General features: G+C 41.3%; 2 long non-coding RNA genes across 3 annotated transcripts in view; both read right to left on the minus strand.

Moving 5' to 3' along the window:
• Positions 1-2,683, minus strand: part of LOC121031419 (uncharacterized) — a 31,905-nt gene extending 29,222 nt beyond the window's left edge. Inside the window, exon 1 of the long non-coding RNA XR_005790710.1 lies at positions 2,636-2,683. This is a non-coding gene — a long non-coding RNA (uncharacterized LOC121031419). The remainder of the gene's footprint in view (positions 1-2,635) is intronic.
• An 18-nt stretch (positions 2,684-2,701) lies between these two features.
• LOC121031420 (uncharacterized) lies at positions 2,702-9,235 on the minus strand. Of its 2 annotated transcripts, none has more exons than XR_005790711.1 (4): positions 9,105-9,235; positions 8,134-8,263; positions 5,409-5,597; positions 2,702-2,748 (listed from the first exon to the last, which is right to left on the minus strand). It is a non-coding gene; the product is annotated as an uncharacterized LOC121031420 (long non-coding RNA). The 2 variants fall into 2 exon arrangements; XR_005790712.1 differs by having other exon boundaries at positions 2,708-2,751.
• Positions 9,236-9,331: the final 96 nt, after the last annotated feature.

Consider the following 9,331-nt stretch of genomic DNA (forward strand, 5'->3'; position numbering starts at 1 on the left):
AGCAGGGGCTCGAATTCAAACTGTGAGATCATAACCTGAGCCGAAGCCAGATGCTCAACCAATTGAGCCACCCAGGCGCCCCACTGTGTCCTAATATTTTGACATGTCTTTCTTTACTAGTGAGGTTAGATATCTTCTCCAACGTTCATTTTACTAAACATAATCCTCTATTGTGAATTGTCTCTTTATATCCCAGTAATCCTTTTCTCAAAGTTTGCCAAGACTATAGCTGAATTTCTTTCTCTCCCTACGCAAGAAGCCACAGGCCCAACCTTAAATGGAGGACTTTTCCTAAACTATGTAGATCCATATCAGTGTGCCCCAGAAGGCAGCTTACAAACTAAGTTTGCTACAAGGCCTAGGGCAGTTAGGATTCTCTGCATTATGGACTCTTTTCTCGGGATGAGCTTCAGGTAAGAAATAATCTCCTGGGTGGCTCAGTCAGTTAGGCGCCCAACTTTAGTTCAGGTCATGATCTCACAGTTCATGGGTTAGAGCCCCACATCAGGCTCTCTGCTGTCAGCACGAATCCCACTTCGGATCCCCTGTCCCCCTCTGTCTCTGCCCCTCCCCTGCTTGTGATCTCTCAAAAATTAATAAATAAACTTAAAAAAAAAAGAAATATAGTCTCACTGTTTTCAGCAGATTGCTAAAACTTCTGGGAAAATGCAAGTATATGAAAATGGTCCTTCCTTCCTTTAAAACTTGCCAAGTCTGGAGGTGCCTGGGTGGCTCAGTTCATTGGACTTCTGACTTGGGCTCAGGTCATGTCCTCACATTCACGAGTTCAAGCCCCACATCAGGCTCTGTGCTGACAGCTCAGAGCTTGGAGCCTGCTTCGGATTCTCTCTCTCTCTCTCTCTCTCTCTCTCTCTCTCTCTCTCTCCCTCAAAAATAAATAAGCATTAAAAAAATAAAAACAAAAAAGCAAAAACAAAACAAACAAAAACCTGCCAAGTCTGTTCTCTAGAACTTCTCCCCTTAAACCTCTAAATGGAGAGGGAAAGCAGAAGTGGGCTACAGGTGGTATTGACAGAGCATAGCTCAAGGACAAATCCACACTGAGAACTTTTTAGCCAACTGTGTGATCAGTTGGTTAAGTTGTTGTGATACAAATTTGAAATACAAAGTCTTTTTCTTCAAAAAGTGTAGCCTGAGATTTTAGTCTATCCTTATACCTCCCTCATATGGACCTCCCTCTGTTTCCTCTCATTGACATTTACATAATGGATAAATATTATTTTACCAGGGTAACAATGACTTTCCACAGAACATACTAGATAGTGTTAGGGAAGATTTATAGCTACTATCTCATGCCAGACAATTGGTTTGGCCCAATCTCACCCACTCTTCCGACTTTGGAGCCTGCTCCAGTTTATTTCAAAGTCCTGTACTCCCAGTCTCCATTTTAGGCCAGGGCCATTTATCCCTTGATCTTGGAAGAAGCAGGTTCTTTCCATCTGAACTTAGGGCCCTCATGACTCAAAGAGAAACTGCTCTCCTCACTTGTCCATACAAAGCCAGCTCAAGAGTATATCTGTATTTTGTTTGGAGAACATTTCTAAACTAATCTCTTTATGGCCAGCAATTCTAAACTCCTCCTGCCCCAAAGGCTTTCTCTCCCTTATCTGTGCTCTAAAGAAACTCTTCTTAAAATTCATTAACTATAGGACATCCAGAAGGCCAGCAACACATCTCTTTCAGGCGCTCATCCCATTCACTGAAAAATTATTTGATCAGGAATTATTAGGAATCACCTATTACTTTGTACTTGACTTTGCCGCAGTGCTGAAGATACAGCCAGAACTACCCTTGGGCCAAGACCCTTCCCTGGGCCTCACATTTAAGAAAGGCCCACAGGTAACTAACACTATTATTTTATATAAAATAATAAATTTATTACAGAACACAGAGGTGCTTCTGTGGCTTGAGGTCCAATGTGACCAATAACCCTAAACCTCTACACTTCTCTTGTCCAAGATCCTTAAAACAGGGCTATGTCTGAGTAATGACACTGCTTACAGATTGTGCCTCTGCCAGAATAGGAGACAAACACTGCTTCCAAGTTCTGGAAGAATCTGAGCAGCAGAAGCATGTCAGTGAAAGAAAACACTGACTTGTCAAATTCTTCCCTTCAGGTGGCATGAATGAAGCACATTTTTATATTGTGATGTATGTTGGTGCCAAGCATCTCTTTCCTTCTTTTGCTTCATGTTCCAAGGCACACTTCTGAAGGTACTCACAAATTAGCACAATTTCCCCCAACGGTTGTACATGGCAACTGAGGCATGTTTTGCAATATTCAACAATTTCTTTACTCTTTTAAGTTTGTACATATGTAGTGTGACTCTTCTTACTATTCTTTACAAGGCTCTATCTATCCAGATATTGCTGTAAGAAGTGGGAAAAATCGCAATAGAAGTTGTAGAACTTCATATCATAAAATGAAAGTAATCCATAACAGTGTGATCATCTTAATTTAACATATGCAACCCCATTTCAATGTTACAACATTGTAAAACTCACAACTCATTTCTTAAAGTATTGCTTTAAGAACGGTACTGACAACACTAATCACGATCACCTTGCAAAATATCTTCAAACAGAAATTAATTTTTAAAAACTAATAACTTACAGGGTACCTGGATGGCTCAGTCATTTAGCATTCAACTCTTAATCTCAGCTCAGGTCTTGATCTCAGGGCTGTGACTTCAAGCCCCACACTGCACTCCACACTGGGTGTAAAGCCTACTTAAAAAAAAAATTAAAAATAAAATAATATAAATAAAAAGTAATAGCTTACAACGATCCAAGAAAGATTAGCTAATTGGATATCCATTACTGTCAGAGGAACATAAATTGTGTAAAAATCTAGACTGTAAAAACCACTGATATTGCTGAAATGGAGGCAAAAAAAAATAAATTTTCAGCTGTGCCTTTAGGCCAATCTATCTGCCTTCCTTCCATCAAACAGAAGACATCCAACACATCATCGACCTGTATACTGCTTTCAACAAGAGTGGTTGCATGGACACAATTGTATGGATGGTAGCTACTTCAGGTGGAAAGGATTTGCAGGACTACAGAAAGGAGACTTGGGGCGCCTGGGTGGTGCAGTCGGTTAAGCGTCCGACTTCAGCCAGGTCACGATCTCGCGGTCTGTGAGTTCGAGCCCCGCGTCAGGCTCTGGGCTGATGGCTCAGAGCCTGGAGCCTGTTTCCGATTCTGTGTCTACCTCTCTCTCTGCCCCTCCCCCGTTCATGCTCTGTCTCTCTCTGTGCCAAAAATAAATAAACGTTGAAAAAAAAAATTTAAAAAAAAAAAAAAAAAAAAGAAAGGAGACTTGAGGACATGGGACCCTGGGCTCCTCATATGTTTCTGGGTCACTGATGCTATCAGCATCTGAGGGAAATCAGCAGAGGTTGGGAGATTTCAAGCAAGGGTGAGTCATGCACGTTTTGCCTCCTCCCAGCCCAGGAGCCCTTACATTCCCTTTCAGCCACCTGTGCTTTCAGCCATCAGCACTCTCTTTCCTTCCACGACCATCGCCTTTCCTTTCCCAAGACCTACTAACCAGGACAGGAGCCATCTTGAGCTGGAACCATATCATATCAAGAGCTGGAATAAAGCTCGACAATGGCTCCCTAGAGAGAACATCAGGATCAGAAAAAGGAACAATCGGATCATTTCCAAAAGCTATGAATCCCCAGCGAGGAGTCAGAGAGGGCTATAAAGGAGCAGATGAAAGTGACTTTAAATGAGCTTGCAGTGAGGAAGGATGGAGTAAGAAAGGGCAGAGGGACGGAGCTGAGGACAGAGGGAGAGCTGAGGTAGCTGGACCCTGGCAACTGGAAGCCAGATTCAGGAGTAACTTAGGAAGGGAAGTGAGACCTGGGGAAAGTTAAGAAGAACCATGCCAACCACAGGAGGGCACTGCGTCCCCGTGGGCTAGCCTGGAATGTCTAGGACCAACAAAGTGAAGAAGTCAGACAAGGACAGTGAACCCCCTCTCCCTTGCTCCCAGCAGAAAGCATCTCTCCCTCTTCCTAACTCTTGGGTTTCTCATGCTGACACATCTATAGGAGAGGGACACACAGTCACCACCATGTCACACACCACCTGTGTGACAGATACATACACACACACTCACACGTGTACACATGGTATCCTCCCTCTTCTGAAGATTACCTTGCTAACAGTGTTCTCTGTGTAGCAAATGAGTGGAGAAGGCCTGCCTTCCTTTCCATAATGCATAGGAAATTTTGTCAGGCAAGGCCGATGCAGGTTGGAGTTCTTTGCCTTTCCTTCAGCTTAAAAATATCAGGGCTTTAAGATATGGAAGCAGCCTTGGGGTACCTGGGTGGCTCAGTGGATTGAGCATCCAACTCTTGATTTTGGCTCAGGTCATATCATGGTTGTACAATCAAGCCCTGAGAAAGGCTCCACACTGAGAGAGTAGCCTGCTTAAGATATTCTCATTCTCTCTCTCTCTCTCTCTCTCTCTCTCTCCTCCCCTCTCCCTTTGCCCCTCTCCTCCTCTTGCACACATACTCTCTCTCTCTAAAATTAAAAAAAATGTTTAAAGGAAAAAACAGATATGGGAGCAGATTAAATGCCCATATATGGGTAAATGGATTAAAAAATAATAATAATCCGGGGCACCTGGGTGGCTCAGTCAGTTAAGCATCTAACTTTGGCTCAGGTCATGATTTCATGGTTCATGGATTTGAGCCCCACATTGGGCTCTACACTGACAGTGTGGAGCCTTCTTGGGATTCTCTCTCTCTTATTCTCTCTCTCTCTCTCTGCCCCACCCCTACTTGCACTCTCTCTGTCTCAAAATAAATAAGTAAACTTAAAAAAAAAATAATAATAATCCACACAATGGGTTATTCAGCCATGAGAAAGGAGAATATTCTGACATTTGTGACAAAATGTATGGAACTTGAGCACATTATGCTAAGTGAGATAAGTCAGACAGAAAAAGACAAGTATTGTATGATATCACTTATAAGTGGAATCTAAAAAAGTCAAACTTGTAAAAACCAGAGAGTAAAATGGTGGTTACCAGGGGACAGGGCGTGAGGGAATAAGACTGATGTTGCTTAAGGGTACAAACTTGAAATGAGTAGTAAATAAGTCATAGAGATCTAATGCACAGTATAGTGAATATGATAATAATGTTGTACTACAATTATCAAAATTGCTAAGAGACTAAAATGTAATTATCCCAAATACTAAAGGGAAAGGATAATTATATAATGCGTTAAAGGTGCTAAATATAGCTATAAAGGCAATCGTATCACAATATATAAATATATCAAGTTAGCACATTGTACATCTTAAATTTACACAATGCTGTATGTCAAACATTCAATTTTTCAGTCAGGGCTTTTGCAATATCCTACCTGTCCTCATACTAAGTTCATATGTTCTTCTTGACACCAAATTTTGCCTTCGTAAGAAAGAAGGGTAGGAGATCAAAGAAGTAGTCAATCATGATTCATCTTAGAGAAAAAATATTCTTGTATCAAAATATAGGTTCCCTTGTATCAAAACATAGGTTCCCTGGATGATGTGTGTTACCAATCAGCCTTCTGAAAGACAACAAAGAGAAAATTGCAGTTACCCAGGGGGTGATGCATTTTTCTTGAAGTGTTCTTGAGGAGAAAGAAGTGGATTGGCCTCATAAAAAGCAGTCAAAAATTCTCTGAGCAACTCTAGAATTCCAAACATTCTTCCTGTATAAGTATCACCCACCTGGAGGAGGAGTCTAAAAGTCTGGGTGAGTGTGCAGTCCCCACCATAGCAAGAAGAGGATTTTGGTGAGTCTGTAAAGAACCTCAGAATGTCTGATTTAAGGAGCCAATATTTTAAATAACACCTTCATTTTTTTCCTTACTAGGGAAGTAAAACATATTCAATACAGAAATGTTATAAAACCAGAAAAAAAAAACTACAAATCAAAAAGAAAGAAAGAAAGAAAGAAAGAAAGAAAGAAAGAAAGAAAGAAAGAAGGAAAGAAAGAAAGAGTGAGTCTATCTGTAATCTCATAAACCAAAGATAAACACTCTTCATCTTTATAAATTTCCAATCAGTATTTTTTCTGGTTATATTTAAAACTAAAATATGTCATAGGATACATAGTATTTTATGTTGTGCTTTTTTTGTTTCCCCTTAACAATATAAAGGGAATGTTTCCCCATTTCCATAAGCTTTCTCCTGGGTTGTATTTTATTAGTGGCAGCATTGTTTTCCTTCCTCAATTGGTGTCATCACTTATTTATTCTTTCTCTTATTGCTGAGTGCTTTGGATAGTTTCCCTACTCAGGACAACAGCCTGAGAGCTGAGTTTGAAATTTTGCCTCAGTGGTGGCAGCTCCCCACAAGCTGTTTCAAGTGCATGCGATTACCAGGGTGGGGACCTGTTCTCCTTGAAGTTCTTGTTCTTTGTTTCATTTTAGAGTGGTGTTATAAGACAAAATTCAACCAAGTACATCTGAATATCTGATTGGCTTTATTAATCAATGCATGAGAAAGCATCCTATCTCGTAAGTGGAGGGGAGCTCCTAGGAATTCTACAAAATGGAAAGTTTTCCTAGGAGGGAGGTGGGACAAGAAGTTATTAGCAGAAGAAAAGAAAAGATTGTTTCAGGCCAGGACATTTTTTGAGGAAGCAGGGAGGGGAATGGCAGGGTTTTTATCATACAGGTTACCACATTAGTGCTGATCAGGACATTTCAGATTGACTGTTAAAAGGTTGCATTCGTGGAACAGATTGAAACTAATTCGATCTTTCTTTGCTGTTGTCAGGGACAAATGACTCCATTTTGGATTTCTTTCTTTTTTAACAATGTTAACAACATACCTCACTTCTGGCAAAACAAAAATGCATGCTCTTCTAATCAATGGAAGGATATCTGGGCCAGCCTACATGGCTGTAGGTATCTTACAGACAAAAACAAAAAAAAAGACAAAAAAAAAAAAACCGAAAGAGGATGTACTGGCTTGACTTCACCCACTTCTAGTTTCATTCTTCTACAATTTTTCCCAAAGTGAGCATAAAACAAAATGGATGACTGTTCCAGAATTTTCCTGTTTCCAGAATGTTATAAAAATTGTCATTATTTTTCACTTCCTGCCCGATTGCAGAGATGACAGCACAGCTTGACCCAGTAAGTGGCATCCTGTGGCATAGAGATGTTGTTACAGGTTCAGACAGAAGGGAGTTCTCTGCGTTCTTTTCCTCCTGTGGGGAGGCTCTGCCTTAAGCCATGCACTTTCCATCACTCAGGTTTCCTTTAGGTTAATGACAAGGAGCCAGTGATGGAAACTCAGTTCCCTCAAAGGAATCTGGCCACCCCAGGTTGCAGTCCTAAATTGATGGTGTTTAAAAAAAAAAAAAAAAAAGGCCCAAAATAGAGTCATTTGCCCTCCACAACAGCCAAGAAAGACTCAATTAGTTTCACTCTATCCTAGGAACAGGACTTTTAAAGAGTCAATCTGAAATCTCCTGATCACTACTGCAGTAATCTGTAGGATGAAAACCCTGTGTTTCTGCCCCTCTCCCCCCAAAAGACTTCCTGGCCTGAAACAATCCTTTCTTTTCTTTTGCTAATAACTTCTTGTCCCAACCTTCTTATAAAGACCTTCTATTTTGTACAATTCCTAGGAGCTCCCCTCTATTTGCTAGAGAGCATGCTTTCTGATTCATGCATTGATTAATACAGCCAATTATGATGCAGCCTGGCCAGGTTTGAGGACCCAGAGGGGTTCCGCAGGACCAGCCAAGAGGATCCCCAGCTTCACACAGGATAGAAAGAAATCAAACATGAGTGAGCAGGCAGGAAGTAAAAGCAGAGTTTATTGAAGACATAGAGTGCAGACAGATACAGACAGAACATCTGGGACACTCAGAAAGGAAAGGAGAGAAAGTTTTGTCTTTGTTTGCAGTATGAGGTTTTTACTGACAATTGTGCTCTGGTGCACATGCCCTCTCAGGCATCCAGGAACTGGTCAGAACAAGGACAGGGGCCAGGTATCCATCATAAGTCACTTATTCCCTGGAGGCAGGGGGTTTAGGCACCCAGATGTCCAGTGCCAATGGTCTAGAATACACACATGTGGCCTCACCTGCTCATTCTTGCCTGGTCACTCCTTAGATGTTATCTACTCTGCTGGAAGACTCCAAAGAAATCATTAACTCCTTGTCCCTTATCAGGAAGACATACACTAAGGCATGCATAAGGTAGAGGTGTAGGTCCTAGCAAGAATAGAAACAAGAGAAGGAGAAAAAACAGCTTTTTTTCATGGGGTCCTTTCAGTTTCCCCTATCTCAATGAGATCTTCTAATTTACTCAGTTTGATTTTTTTTCTTCAACAATGGAAGGTGAGTAACAAGAAGAGATTGCTTATAGCTCTAAGATACATCAAGACAAATCAGAAGGATGTCAGTCAACCTAATACTGGACACGTATTGTAAATTGTGAGAAATAAGCCCACTTCCCCAGTCAAAGGAGGGACACAGAGACTAGGAGCACAGTGAAGGGAGGCTTTAATCAACATTCTTGTAAGAGCAGGTGTCTGATGGACAGGCACACTCCGGGTGGTTACAGCAGACAATTTATCTCCTAGAATGCAAGTCCCTCCCCTGGATCCTTACTGGCTGAGTACTACAGAGGTTACAGCCTTCACCCAGAAGTTGCCTATGCCCACATGAAGCCAAAAAGTAGTCTGATTGGAACAAATCCTTGGGGCGATGCAGAGACTTCAGTTCTTTGGCACATGCTCACTGCAAAGCCCGCAAAAAATAAGCCCTCAAAATGGATAAGAGAAGAACCAGGAAGGGAAGTGTCTAAGGGTTTGGGACTCCATTGTCAGGCTGGGTGGGGTGAGGGGGGCAGTGTTCATACATAGTTTCAATACATAGTTTCATACATAGTTTCAGTAAACCTACTGTTAACTAGACAGCACAGCTTTTATTTGGTATTTGAAAGTGAATCATCTCACTTCCCACATAAATCATGTGATTTGTTTAAGTATTTTTAATAGATGCCCCATCTCCACTGAAGTGAGCTTGTTTTGACAGAAGGTTTTCACCTTACCTTGTCAAATTACAAAATTACATTGTTCTTAAGAAATCTCATAGACAGGGTTGCCTGGCTGGCTCAGTTGGTGGAGCATGCTACTCTTCATCTCCAGGTTGTGAGCTCAAGCCCCACGTTGGGTGTACAGATTACCTAAAAAATAATACATGGCACAAAAACAGACACATAGACCAATGGAATAGAATAGAAACCCCAGAACTAGACCCACAAACGTATGGCCAACT

The sequence above is a fragment of the Herpailurus yagouaroundi genome, unplaced genomic scaffold (assembly GCF_014898765.1).
Source record: "Herpailurus yagouaroundi ecotype Mexico unplaced genomic scaffold, PumYag 141, whole genome shotgun sequence".
NCBI lineage: Eukaryota > Metazoa > Chordata > Mammalia > Carnivora > Felidae > Herpailurus > Herpailurus yagouaroundi.